Here is a 23140-nt window from a genome sequence, read left to right as displayed (position 1 = left end):
GAGTCCGATTAATTTTTTTTTACCTCAACCTTGCTGCTCATACATTCTGCTACTGTGTATAGTTACACTTTTAGCGTTTGTCATGTCTTTTTTAAAACATTGATTTATCGATTCAGAGCCCTTTGTCGCGCTTCACAATGTAATGTAACGATCGGCCGTTATGCTAACAAAACGTCATTTCCAACATTTGTTCACTAATCACTAATTCTTCTCAGTAATGTGGGCATGAAACAGTTGAAAACGTTAACGCGTTACTTAATAATTTATGAGATAGAAAACAAACAGAGCAGGACCCGCAGGAGTTCCCTAGCGTTTAGTTTTATCTCAAAATAATTTGTAAAAGGAGTATTAGGACATAACTATCCGTTGACAACGAGGTCATAAGAAGCGGAGCCCAAGCACATTTTTGAAAACGATGATGACGGGATCAGCCGCAGTCATTTTAAGTGATAATCTTTTATTCACCCGAAGTTATTGAGGGAAAATGAAAAATACGTAGAGTTTTTGACACCACCCACATCGCAGTTACATTCAGCAATAGTGACACTGCGTAGCAGTAATTTAGCAGACGAAGTAAAATCGCTATTGTTTGGGTGATAACATGTTTAATACCTCGAACTGAGTGTTCAGTTTGTCACAACTGGCAGCTGCAGGATACAGGTGGGTCTGTTTTCTGCTGTCCGCACTCAACATGCTTAAGTGATAGGGCAGATCAGAACAAGTCGTACCAACTGCGATTAGTAGCCTTCTCTAATGCTGCTGCACAACACAGAGCATCTGATGAAGGAAGAGTGTTATTTGGGCCTTTCCATGTGTGGCGATATTCGCTGATGACGTAGGGAACGAGAAAATCGCACCTAGTTAGCTCACTCATAATACGATACGCCCTATAACTTGTCGGCCATTCTTGAATGCAAACTGTAACACTTCCCTGAGTTAGAACTTGTTTATTAAAGTTAATACATCGTGTAGATCCATGAAACGACATTATGCTCAGCAGTAATGTATGACACAGCAACACGCAAGAAATGTATACCGGATAACGGTCCATGGATCAACGATGGCACTTACCATGAGTGGTGCTTCTTCACTGGTGGCGTACAGAACGTCGATACGGAGTGTGATGTCTTTTTGTATGTATTTATTTTTGGCTTTGGACATCAAAGATCATACAGCCACCAGTAGCTATAAAAGTGTCATATTAACACGATTGCAATTTCGACATTATAACAATAAAAAGAGTTAGATGTACAAACATATTTCTTAATAGAAAATGAAAACAATAAATGGCGAATACCAGCCTGCCAGAAATACTTGCAACAGTGTCAAGTTACCATCAGTGCAGTTTTCACAATGGAACAATTAAAAAATTTTGAATTACAAATATAAGTTAGCTAAATAAATTTAAAGTATACACTAAGTTACGACACAGGGTTCGAAGCGGGTCAGTTCCAGAGGAGAATAACATCCACGGAAACTTATAGTTGAAACCCGGGAAACAGCGTCGTTTACAAAGATAAGGTCTCAATGCAAAGTTGAAAACGGAAATAGACGTCCCAGATTTCGAAGCGGGCTGGTTCCTTGAGAGTACAAGATACACACAACTTATAGGTGAAAGCTGCATACAGAGGTCGTTTAAACAGTTGGTGAGATAATAACACCTATATGTATCGAATCGGTGAAGTAAGGTAGTTACACATCTAGGGAAGGGGTAGCCCATCGCAACAAATTTTTTGACCAAGACCCCTTGTGCGGCCGACTACTTGGTACCCACCAACGTAACGTGCATCAGATCCTCCACCGCCTTTGTGTTTTGATCACTGTGTCCGGAAGCGATGATTTTCAATCGGTATAGTTGTACGGAATGACACCCACGTCCCAGCCTAATGCAGTTGAGAGAGGTCACATGACGTCTGCTAAGCTTCACCGAGATGAACCATGGCCGAATGTATGGTCACCAGGTGTCCGCTCTTATAGTGCTCGGATACGCGTCATTCACAGTTCCAGTGGTGATAAGCAACTTTCTTGACCGTTCACTTGAACTCAGTATAAGAGATTGATGTTCGGCGGAACTTTCCTTCCGTAATGCTCCTCTTAGCGAGGCGGTGTAATGTGACAACGTGCCGTCTGGTGAATGCCAGGCATAGTCAAGGTGCAACGGTAGAGAAACTGGACGCTTATGTCATCTGCGGGCCAGAATCGAAGGCAAAGCGGAAGTGCTTCCGCCTGGTGGCAGCTAAATTAAAGAACGCTATGCGAGAGACAGTGTCTGGCTTGTGCTGCACTCTGACAGCGAAATAACAAAAGAATTAAACTAAATAATATTATTATGTTTAGGTGTGCGGGGAATCCCCGAGAATGAGAACAGTGTACACTGTACAGGTTGGCGGGTAATATTGGCGGTAGAAGTTAAGTTGGCGTAGCTCTGAGGCAGAACAAGTGTTAAGTGGAGTAAAAGTGACTGCCGGTGTGTGCTACGGTAACGTTGCTAACTGACCATTTAGAAGTGAGCTGAAAACAGATATTGACTTCGTTTATCGTATGGCTACAAGCTAAATGGACACTAAGACTTGTAAGACGCGGTATTTCGACGGAGATGGCCTGTGCGCGGCAAAATGTACGTTTTCCCGCTCTGAGGTACATGGCACTGCATGGTGCAATGCTGTGTTAATTGCGAGCTCCATTGGTGAGCTCACTTCGGTAGCAACGAACTAGAAGTTATCTTACAATAGTATTATCATAAACAGTGGTTGTTATAGCGACGCCATTATCAGTACATTTATATTTTGTGAATCAGTTTGTGTAATAGTTCTCTACAGTGTGTAAGGTTTGGAGGCAATAATAATTTTGTGGTTTAAATTGCATTCCCCGAGTGTGATCAATTATTTAAAGGAAATAGCTCATTATTACCCCATATCCAGTGATTTGCATGTGCTGCAACATCAGTGAAAAGTTGTGGTGCGTGAGTATCGGCGTAGCTATATTACAAGAGAAAATAGTCGGAATTAACGCCGAAATTGCCAGCAGACGCCTCTTCATGCAACGAATCGAAGATGCCAGGTACTGTGCCACCTTAATTACTATCCAGTTCGATGTGGTGGCTTTTCAGTACATTTCCATAGTCAAAAATTACTCGGTTCCGTCCGAGCAACGTGATTCTCAATTAGTGTTTTCAGTAACTATATTGACAAGCAGATCTATATTGTTCTTTAATTAAGCGTTCAAGGAAATTGATGCCACCACAGTACACATTGTGCTGAAGGCACAATGCAAGCTCAATAACATTAAATTCAGTAATTACAATTTGTGTAGTTTACATTAATCTAAAATAAGTTCAAGTGTTTATCATGTGTGTTTATGTATTGTGAAACGATTTCAGTCTGTGGTATTGTTTTAAATGAAAAATGTCCTCCTGCTAGGCAATATCAAACATACAGTCACTTCAAAGAGATTATCAGTGCTACTAATAATCAAATATAGACGTAAAAATAAGTTTCTTACGCGCCATTATCATTATTTATTCCAAAAATTCCCGTGTGGTAGCTGGATCACCATAGGGTGTCTATTCAAATCTATTACACGCGAGAGCCGCTTTCCGGAAGTCCGATGCCGCGCGGTCTAATAATGATACAGTCATTTCGGGTAGTGGCATTGCAGCGGTCAGCAGTTTCAATATGGGGAATGCCTTGATATTTATCCACGGTAAATGAATGTCAGAGTCCAATATCCGCGGGTCTGTTATGGCCTCCAAGATATCCAAGACATATCTGTTAGTCCGTTTATCAAACATCGCAAGTTGTAGTTTCTGCAACACTCTTTGGGAGTCCGTGAGAATCAATATGAGCCGTAATGTCTGAGTGCCATAATAAATAGCCTCCCTGATGGCCAGTAACTCCGCCGTATAGACAGACAATTCAGACAGCAGTACAATAATTTCGTATGTGTCGCTGGAGGGGCCTGAAGGAGGCGTATTCCACATCCGCCTCAATTTTGTACCCATCCGTACAGATGCAAGCATACTGGGGCCAATGTTGGGTAAGGAAGTGCTCCAGGTCTTTTAGTTTAGTTTTAGTTATGTCATGTTCCGTAGATCATTTTCCCGATTATTTTATCGATATGATGTGGAACAAGTCAGATTATACGATATATATACACACTAATTTTACTGATATATTTAGTTCTACACATGCAACTACATTTAGAGGTACAATTTTTTTTATCATTTCTGAAACAGAAACTCGTCCATAGAGCAGACGGAGTTGTCCAAAATAAATGATTTTAAGCTAGATTTAAAACTTGATCTGCTACCTGCCAGACACTTTATGTTGTTGGGCAAATGATCAAAGATTTTTGTTGCTGAATAATGTACTCCTTTTTGAGCAACTGACAGCTTCAATAACGGATAGGAATGGTCATATATCCCTCTAGTCTTGTGCGTATGAACATCACTGTTCTTCGCGATTTGATGGTTCAAATGGCTCTGAGCACTATGGAACTTAACTTCTAAGGTCATCAGTCCCCTACAACTTAGAACCACTTAAACCTAACTAACCTAAGGACATCACACACATCCATGCCCGAGGCAGGATTCGAACCTGCGACCGTAGCAGTCGCGCCGTTCCAGACTGTAGCGCCAGAACCGCTCGGCCACCCTGGCAAAATACCTAACTCCTTGAAAAGGTGCCTCTATGACGTCCTTGGGCGAACACCACTAATTATTCTCACTGCTCTGTTTTGTGCAGTCAGTACTTTATGTCTAAGTGGTGAGTTACCCCAGAAAAATATTCCATAAGACATTATTGAGAGGAAATACGCACTGTACGTTAGGAGGCTGACCTATTTATTACCAAGACTAGCGATTATATGAAGAGCGAAAAAAGCTGAACTTAGTTGTTTGAGAAGCTCAGTAATATGCTTCTTCCAGTTAAACTTGTCATCAATGTGAACACCCAAAAATGTGGAGAAATCTACCCTGTTAACTGAGCCCTGTTCATATGCTACATCAATTGTCGGTATGACTCTATTCGTGGTAGAGAACTGGATATAGTGAGTTTTTTTCAAAATTAAGGGAAAGTCCATTTTCTGAGAACCACTTAATAATTCTTTGAAAGCCATCCTTAACAATATCTTCAGATAAATGTTCGTCCCCGTTCTGAAATCCGATGGCAAGTAAGACACAGGGGCTGGGTTGGAAAAAGTGCCAAACACAGAGCAAAAGCAAGGGAGTTCCGAATCTTGTAGGACTAGCAGTCAAAGACGACGAGAAACTGCAGTGCCTGTGTTGTGAAGAAGTACGATGCAGTGTTTCTTCGGACATGCATGCTCGGGTGGCATCACTTGGGTGCGGGAAGTCCGACAGAAAGTGAGTGGCAGTCCGTCTGGCCCGGGTGGCGTGTTAAGCGAACCCTTGTCTACTAAGTCTTCAACGTCGTAATGAGTAATCTTCACTAGAAGTAACAATGCTGCTTTGTCGTCGAGGGTGTGCGACACGTGCTGCAAAATGTCGTTATCGCTCCCTTCCTCTATATTCTCCTCTTGGTAAAATCATCGATAATAGTCTGCAAAGGCTTCCACAATGTCCACCTGCGTCGTTAAGGATCGACCATCAGGCAATGTGAAGCTCGTAATTAGCTGTCGTTGGCGTCGGCGGCTAGCGAGTACTATGCGGTGCATAGCATGAAATTCGACGCTCACTCGGTATTGACATCGTGGCCACACGTGCTTGGCTAGCGCAGGTGGTAGAGCAATTGCCTGCGAAAAGCAAAGGTCCCGAGTTCGAGTCTCTGTGCGGCACACAGTTTTAATCTGCCAGGAACTGTCATATCTGCGCACATTCCGCTGCAGGGTGAAAATCTCGTTCCGTATTGTACTATGTTTCTAATTCTCCATTACACTCACCACAGCCAGAAAACGTTCATTAGCCGAACTGTTTCTTAAGCTACCTACAATGGGAATGCTTGCATTCTAAAATGCGGTGGCATTAAAACTGGAATCTGGATTACCACATATATGGGCAAATGGATTTTATTTGCATCCCTGTAAACGTGATTTAGATCGAAAGCATATCTACGAGTAATATGCTGATGTATCGCTTGCAACTAGAACATTTCGAAAAAATAGTAGGATGAATTAGTTATGTTGTCCTTTTCTTCAGTAACTGCCGTAGCTATTTTCTTTGTTAGGATTTCGTCACCTAAATCTGTAAAAATGGAACCCTACTAGTCTCACTTTCTTGACCGTCTATCTGTCCACCAAACCGTTAAAACCCGAGGTATACGGTCCCTTGGTGGGGTAAAAAAGTGAGCTTCTATGTCAACGCAATCTAAAGATACGGCCGTTTATGTAAATAAAATTTAAGAGAAAGGTAAAAAAAATGGCTCTAAGAACGATGTGACCAAACTGCTTAGGTAATCAGTCCCCTAGACCTAGAACTATGTAAACCTATCTAACCTAAGGACATCACACACATTCATGCCCGAGGTACGATTCCAACCTGCGACTGAAGCAGCCGCGCGGCTCGTGACTGAAGTGTCTAGAACCGCTCGGCCACCGCATCCGGCGAAACCCTTTTCACCTCATGTATAATGAGAATATACAGGGTGAGTCACCTAACGTTACCGCTGGATATATTTCGTAAACCACATCAAATACTGACGAATCGATTCCACAGAACGAACGTGAGGAGAGGGGCTAGTGTAATTGGTTAATACAAACCATAAAAAAATGCACGGAAGTATGTTTTTTAACACAAACCTACGTTTTTTAAATGGAACCACGTTAGTTTTGTTAGCACATCTGAACATATAAACAAATACGTAATCAGTGCCGTTTGTTGCATTGTGAAATGTTAATTACATTCGGAGATATTGTAACCTAAAGTTGATGCTTGAGTACCACTCCACCGCTGTTCGATCGTGTGTACGTTTACCTCACCCCCTAATGTAATGTACATGTGCGTCAGTGAAAAAGACCAATAAAAAGGTGCTAGCATGTGGACGTAATGTGCTGTTCCAGTCTCTTCTGTACCTAAGGTCCATCACTGTTCCATTTGGATCCCTACGTAATTCGGTGCTCTCCGATACACACGATCAAACAGCGGAGGAATGGTACTCAAGCGTCAACTTTAGGGTACAATATCTTCGGATGTAATTAACATTTCACAATGCAACAAACGGCACTGATTACGTATTTGTTTATATGTTCAGATGTGCTAACAAACCTAACGGGGCTCCATTTAAAAAAACATAGGTTTGTGTTAAAAAACATACTTCCGTGCATTTTTTTATGGTTTGTATTAACCAATTACACTAGACCCTCTCCTCACGTTCGGTCTGTGGAATCGATTCGTCAGTATTTGATGTGGTTTACGAAATATATCCAGCGGTAATGTTAGGTGACTCACCCTGTATACTGTCTAGTGTGGATAAACTGTATTCACCAGCAACTCAGATCGTTTGATCACGGAATTTTTACGAAGCTACATTCAAATTTTTTTCGAAGTCGTCTGCAATATCCACTTATAAACACCCTAGGAACGTATTATGCGATATCCAATTCTGAAGATACTGGCAGATACTGCAGTAGCATAACAAGTAGTTAAGAATTTATTGTTATTGGTCGATGCATGACACTTTATTTCAGTAACAATTTAACGCACCTAGGTGTTTGTCTATGGCTGAAAATAACGAACAAAAAATAAATAAACAGCAAACAACTTCGATGCTCAAATAAAATGTAACTCACATGTCGCCATTACAACATAATTTCGTTGTTACATCTACATGACTCCATCTACAGGATTTCTTTGCAAACCAGACTTACGTGCCTTTCTGAAGGTTCATCGAACCACCTTCGGACTATTTCTCTACCATCCCACTCTTTAACAGCGTGCGGGAGAAAGGACCACTTAAATATTTTCTTACGAGCCCCGAATTACATTATTGCTATGGTCATTTCTTCGTGTGTAAGTTCCCGAGGAAATAATATTGTGGCATTCAGAACAGATGCTGGTGATAGAAATTTCGTGAAAAGATCTCGCGCCCGCATCTCGTGGTCGTGCGGTAGCGTTCTCGCTTCCCACGCCCGGGTTCCCGGGTTCGATTCCCGGCGGGGTCAGTGATTTTCTCTGCCTCGTGATGGTTGGGTGTTGTGTGCTGTCCTTAGGTTAGTTAGGTTTAAGTAGTTCTAAGTTCTAGGGGACTTATGACCACAGCAGTTGAGTCCCATAGTGCTCAGGGCCATTTGAACCATTTTTTTGAAAAGATCTCGTGGCAGCGAAAAACGGTTATTTTTTTAATGAATGTCACCCCAACTCTCTTATCAAATCTGGGACTCTCTCTCCTCTATTTCGTGACATTACAAATCTTGCTAGCGTTCCTTGGACGGTTTTTGCGTGCAACGTCAATCACATCTGTCAAGGATCCCACACCGCGCAGGAATACTATAGTAGTGGACGGACAAACGTAGTGCAGGCAGTGTTTTCAGTAGACCTGTTGTGTATTCGTAGTGTGCGGCCAACAAAACGCAGTCTTTCGTTTGTCTTCCCCACAAAAGTATGTTTGCGATCGTTCCAGTTTAAGTTTTACTGGGTACTGAGATGAATTGACAGTATTTCGATTTATGTTTTGTCGTGTAACCGAAAGTTAATCATTGTTACTGGAAGCAGCTATTGTGCTTAATGTATTCCTCATTCAACAGAGTACACTTCTCGTACACCACACGTAACTGTTTCAAAGTATTAAATTGTTACTGATGTTACCAAGTTGCAGTGGTCATCTAAATTTGCCGTTTCGAAACAAAGGAAAATATGATAGCGAAATATGGTAACTAAGGAGCGGACTATCCAAATAAACAAACATTTCCGGTTCAAAAAAATGGTTCAGATGGCTCTGAGCACTATGGGACTTATCATCTGTGGTCATCAGTCCCCTAGAACCTAGAACTACTTAAACCTAACTAACATAAGGACATCACACACATCCATGCCCGAGGCAGGATTGGAACCTGCGACCGTAGCAGTCGCGCGGTTCCGGACTGAGCGCCTAGAATTTCCGGTTCAAGTCGTTGCAGTAGGTCTACTACATAGTAACGTAAATTAGGATCAAATTCCATTAGTAGATCGTCATCAGGATAACCATCCCTCAAAATGCAAACTGCCACAACAAGAACGAAAGTTTCCAAACATGTCAATGAGTAGTCGAGTAAAGTGGACGCATTCTATATACTGAATCGCAACGCACGCCACTTACGAGGGGACCCGCCAAGTGTCATACCCCGTTCTTGTTGAACCTTCGCTCACTGAAAGAGGGGACAATATAAGCGAACACGTGTCTCGGCTTATCTGCATACACTCGACCGCTTCTGAGAAAACGACGGTCAAAGTATTCAATGCGCTTATAACACTCCTAACTGCTACTGCTGTACCATAACCTCGAAACTGGAGGCAGTTTGCAAACAGAATTATTTTGTTAGAGTAATAATGGTATAAAGCAACAGAACAGTGTTACGCTCTGAGAGGAATTTTGCTAGGCTGACCGTGTTGTACTTAACGGAAATGGCTTATCAGAAATGAAAGTCAGAATTACGTAAATATTCGAACAGTAACAAACAAAATTTTGCCTATCTGCACTGTTCAACGAATAAAGAAAACGGTAGCCAGCCTAACTAGGCAAGAGAATGATTAACATTCTCGTTCAAGAAAATAGTTATTAGTAACTTTAATGGATAAACACAACCTATACTTTGTCACACGCGAGTGCAGTGAACTCTGACACATACATATGTTTACGGTAAGATTGAAAGTAACAGTTAGAGCAGCAGAAACTATTTGCAAAATAATAAGAGATACCGAAACACACTATTACTTTCAGGGCTTAAAGAAATTATGGTTTTTATAATTAGTGGTCTTTCCGTTGCTTGTTACCGAGCATTAACACAATAGACAAACTGTGGATCCTTTTATACTATTAATATGCACTTCTAATACACAAGAGAGACAAACACTTAGCAAACATGAGTATATAAAGTTTCACAACTGCAGCTTTCCACTTTTACTACAGTGAGACACAAAATTAACATATATGTAAGATACTGACTCACCTTCTGCGATTTACAACAGGCAGTAATGTGATCATTTACTAAGCAAAACTTTATAAGCCTCAGTCTTAAGAACTTTTAATTTGAAGTTGGCAACAACACATCAATAAGCAGTTTTACTAGGAAAATTATTTTCAGCAAGCATCATTAACTTTAACTCACTCTTTTGCCACATTAACTTCAACTTTCTCTTTACTATGTTCAAGAGGCATTAATTAAAAAAACTGGTCTTTAATGTTCTTTAAGTAGGGACACTCGGTAATCACTTTAGTCCAAACGGAGAGGAACCTGAGAGGTGTTATGATAAGGAAAAAATCAAGGTAGGTACTTAAATCAGATATAAATTACCTTATATTTGAGCACACTAACACATCCATTAAACTGATCCTTCACTGTACATCATTGTAGTATTCCGAAGCAATGATTGCGCAATGTGGAGGCAACTGCATGTTGGTAGGTGGAATTGCAGGTAGAATTGCTGGACTCTGTCATTTCTTGGTGGCGATGATAGATACAAATTCCAGAATAGTTCCAGCTATTTATCCATCCATCCGAGGCACTGGAAAGTAGCAGAAAAAGCCTCTCTCGGAACCAGCACAATATGCATCTTTTACATGGCAGTGCACAGTTTGGTAGCCTATCCCCGACTCGTAGCTCGTCCCCGACTGACTCTTGTTCCACCTTTTCTACCTAGGCCAACCACAATTTGCGCACGCTACACAGTTCTGTTCTCAAGGGGAACCACAACAACTTTTACACGCAAACTAACTAAGAACCCTAAGTGAGGATCAGCAGTTTACATAACAGAGAACAAATATTTTAAATAAAACAGAACCTTTGCACATATTAGCATTTCTACAAAAAATTTTTCACTCATAAATTACAATTGTTCCCTCCAAATATGGGACAAAGACTTTAAATGACATTTATACTACTTTGCATAGAAACAAATCACGACATCAACGTTTTGACAAAGAAAAGAGTATACAATTTTGTGGTATCTATTCAATCAAACATATTTACAGAAGCTCAACGATGTAACATTAAATGAAACAAAAGCAAATAAATCAATAGAGTACTAGAGTTATGGTGTTACACGCTGTTGCTATAGTGTAGATACCTTTTAGCGTGTAAGGATCCAATTGAAGCGATGGCTCAGCGGGTACCGTCGCGACTTCAGAACTTCGCGCTGCGAGTTCGAAACCCGGTTGTTCCTTCCCCCCCCCCCTCACTCTCTGAAGTATCTGAAGTATCTACGAATGTTTATTGCAATTTATGTTGAAACAATGTTGTCGTTATTCGTCAATTAATTTTGTATGTAATGAAAGAAGTTAAAAAAATAAACGAATAAGAAAATGATGTGAAATATTTGTGAATGTCCTTGCAACCTTACAGATTGTAAGGAGATTCAAAAATATTTCACATTATTTTATCATTCGTTTATAATTCTTTTGTAATTCATTCATTAATCAGAAAGTTAACTGACGAATAACGACAACATTACTTCATATAAATTGGAAAAATATTGGCAGATAATTCTGATAGAGGGCGAGGAAATAATAATAATAATAATAAAGAAACCAATATGATCTCGAACTCGGGAATCAAAGTTAAGAAGGAACGACTGTATCCACTGAGCCACCGCTTCAATTGCATTCTTGGCCCCAAGAGGTATCTACACTATAGCAACAGCGCGTTGATAACTTTGACGGGTGCCGGCCGCGGTGGTCTAGCGGTTCTGGCGCTGCAGTCCGGAACCGCGGGACTGCTACGGTCGCAGGTTCGAATCCTGCCTCGGGCATGGGTGTGTGTGATGTCCTTAGGTTAGTTAGGTTTAAGTAGTTCTAAGTTCTAGGGGACTTATGACCTAAGATGTTGAGTCCCATAGTGCTCAGAGCCATTTGAACCATTTTGAACTTTGACGGGTGTTTTCTCGGACACGGTCGAGTGTTTGCAGATAAGCCGAAACACATGTTCGCTTATTTTGTCCTCCCCTTCGCTGAGAAAAGTTTCCGGACAATCAGCGTATGGCACCTGGCTAGTTTCCCTCGTTAGTCGAGTTGTTTCTTACGCCCGGCAAGAACTATGTAGCCTATGCCTCAGAGTAAAATGCGCCACTTGGAAACACGGCGAGCGAGGATAAACACGTTTCCCTTTTTATAAGGCAACCTTATACAGCTAAAATTCACGGAGTGTTCTTCAGGTTGCCTCAGATATTCCAGAAATGTTTCTTGCGTTAGGCCAGCTGTATATACGAAACGTAAACATTTCATTTCATTTAATATTTATCGGGATAAGACATGACAAGAGCGGACCAGTCCCGTCTAAGAAAAATTACAGATTCTAAGTTGCTCCACTGTGTAATGACACGGGTACGGGCTTGCGATCTCTCGTTTATGCCATCGATTTCCGTGTTACACATACTTGGCCGTTGCATTTTGGCTGCAGTTGTGGAGGAGGCAGTCTGTTTCCTACTAGCGCTGTTTTCGCAGCAGATATTAACCACGACGAATCATTCAGTCAACGCTAAATGGCCCATCTGGCTGAGGCAGACAAGGGCGCTACAATAGCACTCCATGCAGAGGGATTTTCAAATGGCTGAATAGCAAGAACTATGGGTCTTCAAGTGAAGGCAGCAGAGGATCAATTAGGTAAAAAAACTAGGGCTAGTAGAAATCCTTGGGTAACAGAAGAAATATTGAATTTAATTGATGAAAGGAGAAAATATAAAAATGCAGTAAATGAAGCAGGCAAAAAGGAATACAAACGTCTCAAAAATGAGATCGACAGGAAGTGCAAAATGGCTAAGCAGGGATGGCTAGAGGATGAATGTAAGGATGTAGAGGCTTATCTCACTAGGGGTAAGATAGATACAGCCTACAGGAAAATTAAAGAGACCTTTGGAGAAAAGAGAAACACTTGTATGAATATCAAGAGCTCAGATGGAAACCCAGTCCTAAGCAAAGAAGGGAAAGCAGAAAGGTGGAAGGAGTATATAGAGGGTCTATACAAGGGCGATGTACTTCAGGACAATATTAAGGAAATGGAAGAGGATGTAGATGAAGATGAAATGGGAGATATAATACTGCGTGAAGAGTTTGACAGAGCACTGAAAGACCTGAGTCGAAACAAGGCCCCGGGAGTAGACAACATTCCATTAGAACTACTGACGGCCTCGGGTGAGCCAGTCCTGACAAAACTCTACCATCTGGTGAGCAAGATGTATGAGACAGGCGAAATACCCTCAGACTTCAAGGAGAATATAATAATTCCAATCCCAAAGAAAGCAGGTCTTGACAGATGTGAAAATTACCGAACTATCAGTTTAATAAGTCACGGCTGTAAAATACTAACGCGAATTCTTTACAGACGAATGGAAAAACTAGTAGAAGCCGACCTTGGGGAAGATCAGTTTGGATTCCGTAGAAATATGGGAACACGTGAGGCAATACTGACCCTACGTCTTATCTTAGAAAATGGTTCAAATGGCTCTGAGCTCTATGGGACTCAACTGCTGTGGTCATAAGTCCCCTAGAACTTAGAACTACTTAAACCTAACTAACCTAAGGACAGCACACAACACCCAGCCATCACGAGGCAGAGAAAATCCCTGACCCCGCCGGGAATCGAACCCGGAAACCCGGGCGTGGGAAGCGAGAACGCTACCGCACGACCACGAGATGCGGGCTATCTTAGAAGCTAGATTAAGGAAAGGCAAACCTACGTTTCTAGAATTTGTAGACTTAGAGAAAGCATTTGACAATGTTGACTGGAATACTCTCTTTCAAATTCTGAAGGTGGCAGGGGTAAAATACAGGGAGCGAAAGGCTATTTACAATTTGTACAGAAAGCAGATGGCAGTTATAAGAGTCGAGGGGCATGAAAGGGAAGCAGTGGTTGGGAAAGGAGTGAGACAGGGTTGTAGCCTCTCCCCGATGTTATTCAATCTGTATATTGAGCAAGCAGTGAAGGAAATAAAAGAAAAATACGGAGTAGGTATTAAAATCCATGGAGAAGAAATAAAAACTTTGAGGTTCGCTGATGACATTGTAATTCTGTCAGAGACAGCAAAGGACTTGGCAGAGCAGTTGAACGGAATGGATAGTGTCTTGAAGGAAGGATATCAGATGAACATCAACAAAATCAAAACAAGGATATGGAATGTAGTCGAATTAAGTCGGGTGATGTTGAGGGTATTAGATTAGGAAATGAGACACTTAAAGTAGTAAAGGAGTTTTGCTATTTGAGGAGCAAAATAACTGATGATGGTCGATGTAGAGAGGATATAAAATGTAGACTGGCAATGGGAAGGAAAGTGTTTCTGAAGAAGAGAAATTTGTTAACATCGAGTATAGATTTAAGTGTCAGGATGTCGTTTCTGAAAGTATTTGTATGGAGTGTAGCCATGTATGGAAGTGAAACATGGACGATAACTAGTTTGGACAAGAAGAGAATAGAAGCTTTCGAAATGTGGTGCTACAGAAAAATGCTGAAGATTAGATGGGTAGATCACATAACTAATGAGGAGGTGTTGAATAGGATTAGGGAGAAGAGAAGTTTGTGGCACAACTTAACCAGAAGAAGGGATCGGTTGGTAGGACATGTTCTGAGGCATCAAGGGATCACCAATTTAGCATTGGAGGGCAGCGTGGAGGGTAAAAATCGTAGAGGGAGACCAAGAGATGAATACACCAAGCAGATTCAGAAGGATGTAGGTTGCAGTAGGTACTGGGAGATGAAGAGGCTTGCACAGGATAGAGTAGCATGGAGAGCTGCATCAAACCAGTCTCAGGACTGAAGACCACAAGAACAACATGGGTCTTCACAAGTCGACGGCAGCCAGGTGGATTAGACGAAAGGAAGAGGGTGGTAACATGAATGGAAGGCCTCATGGCAGTCGCCGCAAAACAACAGCAGCTCAGGATCAGCAGATACACCGTTTCAGAGAGAACCACCCATTTGTCAACGAACGACATATTCAGCAGACTTTGGGTCTCAATATTGGCAGTAAGACCGTCATTCGTCGTCTAATGGAAGGTGAACTGAGAGCAAGAAGCGCAGCTGTGACAGAGACATTGACTGTTTCCCACAGAGAGGCCCGCCTTGCTTTTGCTGCGGAAAATGTCGACAAACCTCCCAAGTTTTGGAGGCAAGTGATTTTCACGGATAAATAAGTTTTCTCCACGGCATCGACCGGGAAAGTACTTGTTTACCTGCCAAAAGGTGCTAGGTATAATCCAAAATATATATACAGTTGCCGAAGGAGTGGCAGGGAGTCGGTAACAGTATGGGCATGGATATCGGCCGAAGGGTGTGGGCTCCTCTGGGAAGTGGAAGGAAGACTCGATGCGCGCAGTTACATATCAATTCTGGAGAACGTGATGTTGCCTTCTATGACAGCAACATCGCTCGCCTATTCATATGACACGTGTGGTTAATAGGTGGTTCGACGACCATAGTAATATTACTGTAATGGAATGGCCACCTAAAGGAACTGACATGAATCCCATTGAGAATATTTGGGCAGAAATTGTCAGAGTAATACGGAAAAAGGGACAGTCACCGTCGACTCGCCGACAGGTTTCTGATGTGATTCATGACGCTTGGAATGAGTTACTTGAATCTGCTAGTTATGTGGCTAGAGTTGTGGGCTCAACGCCCAACAGAATTCGAGCCGTGGCGGAAGCCTAAGGAGGCTATACGCGATACTAAGCAGAATCAACAGTGGTGTTTTTTTTTCAGCCCTTGACCAATCAGCTGCAACAGATGTTTCAAGTTTTTTTTTTACAGGCGTATATTTTACATAATTTTAAGGAAACGCAGTAAGTGTAATCTGGACAAACAAATTAATTCACAACAAGATATGTAATATTTAATTTGCTAAGAGAAGGAATACGTTTTATATTCATACAATCTCTAAAAAATAAATGATACACGGGTATATGCAAGAAGGGTAAAAAGCAATTCAGCGCAAATGAAAAATATTGAGGATAAGCTAGCCGATGAAGGCGTAACTGGAGAGGGAAGGTTGGGCTAGAAGGGCAGGTAAGAAGGCCCGGAAAAAAAGAGAAAAATCAAATACCAAATATACTTAGTCTGTTTCGCAGCAGAGAGTGGTTGGTCTATGCGATTCGGAACAACAGTGAAAGAAGAGTTTTATTTACTTATTTTTGAGGCTTTATTTTGTGACGGCTAAATAGTGTTGCTTCATGAGACCCACTTTTTCTCCACATGTTTGGACATCAGAGGTGTAAAAAATTTTGAGAGGTGCCGACGTTCTCTGTAACAAAAAAGGTTCAAATAGCTCTGAGCACTATGGGACTTACCTTCTGAGGTCATCAGTCCCATAGAACTTAGAACTACTTAAACCTAACTAACCTAAGGACATCATACACATCCATGCCCGAGGCAGGATTCGAACCTGCGACCGTAGCGGTCGCGCGGTTTCAGGCTGTAGCGCCTAGAACCGCGAGACCACTCCGGCCGTCTCTCTGTAACAGCAACGTGTTTTAGACAAGAAGAGAATTTTCAGTTCATTTCATTTTAACCATTCACAGTACACTCTGAGATTCTAATCTATGATTTGATTTTATTACTATGCATCTTTTCTTCAGTGAAATTGAACGGTAGTAAGTTTCAAGACATAAAGAATAACTGGAAGTTTATAATTTGCGGAATAACGTATTTAACAGTTAATATTTTCAACTAATATGTAGTTATATGACATATTAAGAAGCAAGTCAAAAAAGGCATTGTGGAAAGATCAGGTTGGTATCTAAAGGATGACGACGGACAAATAGCAAATGCAAAACTATGGGTTACAACTATTGTCGATGGCGAGAAGCCATAATCGATATGCCACTATTCTGTAATTGTATTTCTGAAGTTTATCGTCGATCCTAGGACTGAAACCGATACTCTGTTTTACGTAAAGAATATAACCTTTAAAATTTACATAGCAGCGCAGAATATTAAAACACAGTATATAGATCAGGAACCTAATCCCACGGCCTTTAATTTTATTCTCACGGATGACATTGAGACAGTAAAAAACGAGAGGAATAACAAAACTCTCAGAATCAATATAGAGAATTCAAGTGTCCAGTGGATTCAAAAGTTTGCTATAATAGCGAATAATTGCTTTCACTGACTCCTTCATGCCTACGTTTTCTCAGTCAGACAATGTTTGAAACTAGGACTAGCAAGGGAAAACATTTCTCCACAAATTGTCAAATTGGAAGTCGAAGAGCAAGTTACATAAATTACGATGACAACAAACGTTTTTCAAGTAGACTGGTCACTGTAGGCCTCCAACGCTTTTATTGTGTGTTACATGTGCAGTATGTAAACTGGCAACGCCACCAACACACAATACCACTAAGCTATGAAACAACTGTAGCAAAACAGAGCAACCTCGTTGTCCATGTGATGGATAAGACGACTAATTCGCAACATAAATATCAATGTAAGCAGCAATTTCTGTTGGAACGTGCTTCCTGGACCAAATAACATACATTTCCTACGTCTTCAGTGCGAATAATGTAGCAAATGTAATTTAAAGCACATAGAAATGTCGAGTGGATTTAATAACATAATTATGAACCACTCAAGAACGTAAATCGATGGCCACATAGTAGTCAAACGTATTCTACGGTGTTGCCATTGTCCATTAGACTAGCACCAGGAAGAAAACGTTCGCTCAGCTGATGTGCTGAGATAGCTAGCACTGGCGAAGCTCGCGCTTCGAAGACGCCACAGCATCATCTGCCACTACTTCGTGGGAAACGTAATACCTCAAGTATAAGCCAATGTGTTGTATTCGCTTATCTGTGACTATGACTTGGCGCTAAAGTGTAGTTATGGGCCGGCCGGTGTGGCCGTGCGGTCCTAGGCGCTTCAGTCTGGAACCGCGTGACCGCTACGGTCGCAGGTTCTAATCCTGCCTCGGGCATGGATGTGTGTGATGTCCTTAGTTTAGTTAGGTTTAATTAGTTCTAAGTTCTAGGCGACTGATGACCTCAGAAGTTAAGTCGCATAGTGCTCAGAGCCATTTGTGGTTAAGGATAGTACATATGCTCAGATTACGAATCTAACAAGGGGAAATGAATTAGGCGTCCTTCCTCTTCCGTAACATCAAATATATTTCAGTTATTCTATCCTACATGAACTGCGCAGAAAAGTATTCACCAGACATGAAAAACTTCTTAGCAACACCAGATGATATTAACAGCCTGCCTGCGCGATTTAGCCGTGCATTCAACAGCGTCTTATCGCGGACCGCGCGGCAGCTTGCGCCGTCAGTTCGAATTCTTCCCCGGGCATGGATGTGTGTTAGGGTAGGTAGGTTTAAGTAGTTCTAGGTCTATGGGACTGATGACATTAGCAGTTTGGTCGCGTAGTTCTTAGAACCATTTTTTGAACTTCCGCGTAAATTTTCTTTACATAAACGGCCGTATCTTCAGATTGCGTTGACATAGAAGCTCACTTTTTTACAACACCAAGGGACCGTATACCTCAGGAAGTGCGATACATTTCCGCTTATTATGTCTACCAGTACTCGAGGTAAACGGATTTTAAGTGTTGGGTGGACAGATAGATGGTCAAGAAAGTGAGACTAGTAGGATTCCATTTTTATCGATTTAGGTGACGAAATCCTAACAACGAAAATAGCTGCGACACTTACTGAAGCTGAGGGCCGCATAGATAATTCACCCTACAATTTTTTCGAAATGATCTAGTTGCAAGCGATACATCAGCGTATTACTCGTAGCTACGCTTTCGATCCAAATCATGTTTACAGGAATGCAAGTAAAATCCATTTGCCTATACGTGTGGTAATTCACATCCCAGTATTAATGACACCGCGTTTTAGAAGTGCGAGCATTCTCATTGTTAGCTATCTTAAGAAACTCTTCGGCTAATGAACGTTATCTGGCTGTCGCGAGTCTAATGGAGAATTAGAAACATTGTAGAAAACGTTTGGCAGCTATGTAGCCGTTTATTTCCTGGGGTGGTGCAGAATTATCCAACTAAATTTACTCGTTAATAACAGTATTTTGTTATTTCGATAAAGATCCCGAATGATTGTCACATAAGCGGTGACATAAAGGTAGAAAATTATTGTCTTTGTGTCCAGAAATCTTTATGCAGCAGGAACTGCAGATCATTTTGCCAATTTCATTGCGAAATTGCCGGCTTATTCATGTCTGGGGTAATAATAGAGGGCTGTTTGCCTCGCTTCTCTGCTAGCGTAGTGAAAGGTGTTTGCTACTGCAAGGGAGGTCTGGTTTGTTTTCGGTTCTAATCTCGATAGAGGCAGATAGACTATCAGCAAAGCAATTTTAAGAAATTCTCACGCCCCCAATACGTTTTATTGCTACCTTTATTCTGTACCGGCGCCCTGTGGATGTAAATATGAAAATCTTGTAGAATTTCATACTTGTTACTGCCTACTTTTTCTGCTTCTGTCAATAACTGAATTGACTTACGTGTGGCACTGAATGATTTTTAACTGAATTTCGTTATTAATTTTCACGCATTGCTAAATTTGCACACTTTCATAGTAGGTCAGCAACGGTAATACAGTATGACTGGTCTGAACGTAGACACAGACCGTTTCGCAGCCGAATGCGCATAATATTTTGTTAATTCGTAACGATCTGGTGTACTTTGTCTTACTAAAACAGTTATGTTATCTCGATGAGCTGAAATTCATTTTTATTAGTATAGTTCATTCTAAGTAGAGTTTCTTCTTTCATTTATATCTTATATTTACGGGTTTTGTTTAACACACTAATCAGCATTAATATAGTCATACACATGATTGAAAACAGTCTGACAAAGTTCGGATAGGTCAATTTCACACCTGTGCATAGTATGTTGGTAGCACTTCGTCGCCTTGCCTGTTATGCTGTGTAGCAGACTTTGAAGCTGTGCGGATCAGCATTACGAAAGGTCGAGGGGTCTCGCTCGTTTTGTCAACGACTGTACGTCCGTTGTGGTCACCTTACACTTTTTCCCAAGTAGCATTGAGAAGCAGGTCACACATCAACATTCGAAGTTCTTGAGAGATCAGAAAATGACGAACCTGGTATTTCTGCGTGGAGCACACAGTTAAAATCTGCTTTCATCGCTGAAGACTACGGCGCGCCATTCCATCTTCCAAGTCATCCTCTGATGGTACCAGCCGAGCCGTGCACGTCGATGCTGTGTCATAAGTGGAAGATGGACTAGAGTTGTGCGTGCGCATAGTCACATTGCTAATAACCAGTTCACAACAATTCCTGTTAACACGTCTGGGCTCACAAGCCCTCTTATCTGTGCTGTGGTGACTGTGCCATCTGCCACTGCTGCCCTTACAATACGACGTTCCCGGCGGCTGTGCTGTGCATCCACTTTGCCATCAGCATTGCAGAGGCGGAGGCCCTGTTTCGTTCCCCGGAGAACACGTGTAGCGTCGTTGATGATCTTGACGTAGACTATACTGCTCACGATGGACCAATGCGTGCCTGTGCTGTCAGCCGCCGGAATGTTGACCTCTCCGCGTAAAAATCGTCCAGCTTCAAGAGTTTTGGTCGTGCATATTCGTTTCGGAACGTATTTTTGAGCGGGGATTATCTTTATTGATTCGGTATTCTGATCGATATCCTTAAGCCAGCGAGCACGAAACGGCCGATTACAGAGTAAACAACACGATCACTCACTCGGCGGCGAAGAAACTAACCTCATGTCCACACCGGTGCCCTGCCAAAGGCGAACTTCGCCACTTCGGCTATCCGAGCACGACTCACGGATAGACTCAGACTACCAAATGTCGACGCCAATATGCATGGATGCTACAAGGATGTTATCAATTGTGTGCACTTTATCGTCTCCGTGATTTTTATAAAGATACGAATATGTGTGGAATGTCTTTTGTGGTTCGACTTCATGTAAAGTGACATGGAGCTTTTATACCAAGTTCCAAAAGATACGTGGAATATTGTATTTTATATAATAAGTGAAATTAATTGTAGTCTCCCTCCTTATTATATTCATGTTCTCGCCTTAGATCAGATGATGGCAGCACAAAACGTAGAAACCGATCATCTTGGAACCATAAAAGTTTCTCTACTGCAATCGGGGCTTACGAAGTGCATGCTTGATCGTCAACCACAAAGATCGGCCCATATCTCAACATGTATACCGTACAAAATGTTGATCGGAAGTCATTCTGATGATGCCCAACATCCTGAGGGTGAAAAACAAGTGGGGTGGCACCGGCGGTGGTGGTCTCATGGAATAGTCAAGTGCAGTAACTGGCGATCGTGGTGAGAGCTTAGGAGGTTGTGACAGAAAATACATGCGACTTTGGGTACTGGAAGGCTGTCGTAGGGCAACTGAGTAAGTGTTCTGTAAGCTACCAGTTACCATTCCCGATTTGAAGTAGGCCCTTGCACGTTGTGACTCTTGTTGACGTGGAAATACTGCACACGACCTCTTTGTAATTTCGTACTGCCCAGAGCAGTTTCAGCAAGTTGGAACCACCAGCGTGCACAAATCCATTGTGTGTGTGTTGATCGCCACCCGTGCTGCAACGAATATACACTCCTGGAAATGGAAAAAAGAACACATTGACACCGGTGTGTCAGACCCACCATACTTGCTCCGGACACTGCGAGACGGCTGTACAAGCAATGATCACACGCACGGCACAGCGGACACACCAGGAACCGCGGTGTTGGCCGTCGAATGCCGCTAGCTGCGCAGCATTTGTGCACCGCCGCCGTCAGTGTCAGCCAGTTTGCCGTGGCATACGGAGCTCCATCGCAGTCTTTAACACTGGTAGCATGCCGCGACAGCGTGGACGTGAACCGTATGTGCAGTTGACGGACTTTGAGCGAGGGCGTATAGTGGGCATGCGGGAGGCCGGGTGGCCGAATTGCTCAACACGTGGGGCGTGAGGTCTCCACAGTACATCGATGTTGTCGCTAGTGGTCGGCGGAAGGTGCACGTGCCCGTCGACCTGGGACCGGACCGCAGCGACGCACGGATGCACGCCAAGACCGTAGGATCCTACGCAGTGCCGTAGGGGACCGCACCGCCACTTCCCAGCAAATTAGGGACACTGTTGCTCCTGGGGTATCGGCGAGGACCATTCGCAACCGTCTCCATGAAGCTGGGCTACGGTCCCGCACACCGTTAGGCCGTCTTCCGCTCACGCCCCAACATCGTGCAGCCCGCCTCCAGTGGTGTCGCGACAGGCGTGAATGGAGGGACGAATGGAGACGTGTCGTCTTCAGCGATGAGAGTCGCTTCTGCCTTGGTGCCAATGATGGTCGTATGCGTGTTTGGCGCCGTGCAGGTGAGCGCCACAATCAGGACTGCATACGACCGAGGCACACAGGGCCAACACCCGGCATCATGGTGTGGGGAGCGATCTCCTACACTGGCCGTACACCACTGGTGATCGTCGAGGGGACACTGAATAGTGCACGGTACATCCAAACCGTCATCGAACCCATCGTTCTACCATTCCTAGACCGGCAAGGGAACTTGCTGTTCCAACAGGACAATGCACGTCCGCATGTATCCCGTGCCACCCAACGTGCTCTAGAAGGTGTAAGTCAACTACCCTGGCCAGCAAGATCTCCGGATCTGTCCCCCATTGAGCATGTTTGGGACTGGATGAAGCGTCGTCTCACGCGGTCTGCACGTCCGGCACGAACGCTGGTCCAACTGAGGCGCCAGGTGGAAATGGCATGGCAAGCCGTTCCACAGGACTACATCCAGCATCTCTACGATCGTCTCCATGGGAGAATAGCAGCCTGCATTGCTGCGAAAGGTGGATATACACTGTACTAGTGCCGACATTGTGCATGCTCTGTTGCCTGTGTCTATGTGCCTGTGGTTCTGTCAGTGTGATCATGTGATGTATCTGACCCCAGGAATGTGTCAATAAAGTTTCCCCTTCCTGGGACAATGAATTCACGGTGTTCTTATTTCAATTTCCAGGAGTGTAGCTTCAGCACTGGTTCGCCAGTCAACATTAGCCTGTAGGGCAGAA

Source organism: Schistocerca nitens, chromosome 3 (assembly GCF_023898315.1).
Source record: "Schistocerca nitens isolate TAMUIC-IGC-003100 chromosome 3, iqSchNite1.1, whole genome shotgun sequence".
Taxonomy (NCBI): domain Eukaryota; kingdom Metazoa; phylum Arthropoda; class Insecta; order Orthoptera; family Acrididae; genus Schistocerca; species Schistocerca nitens.
The sequence above is the reverse complement of the archived record's forward strand: the minus strand, read 5'-3'. Positions refer to the sequence as shown.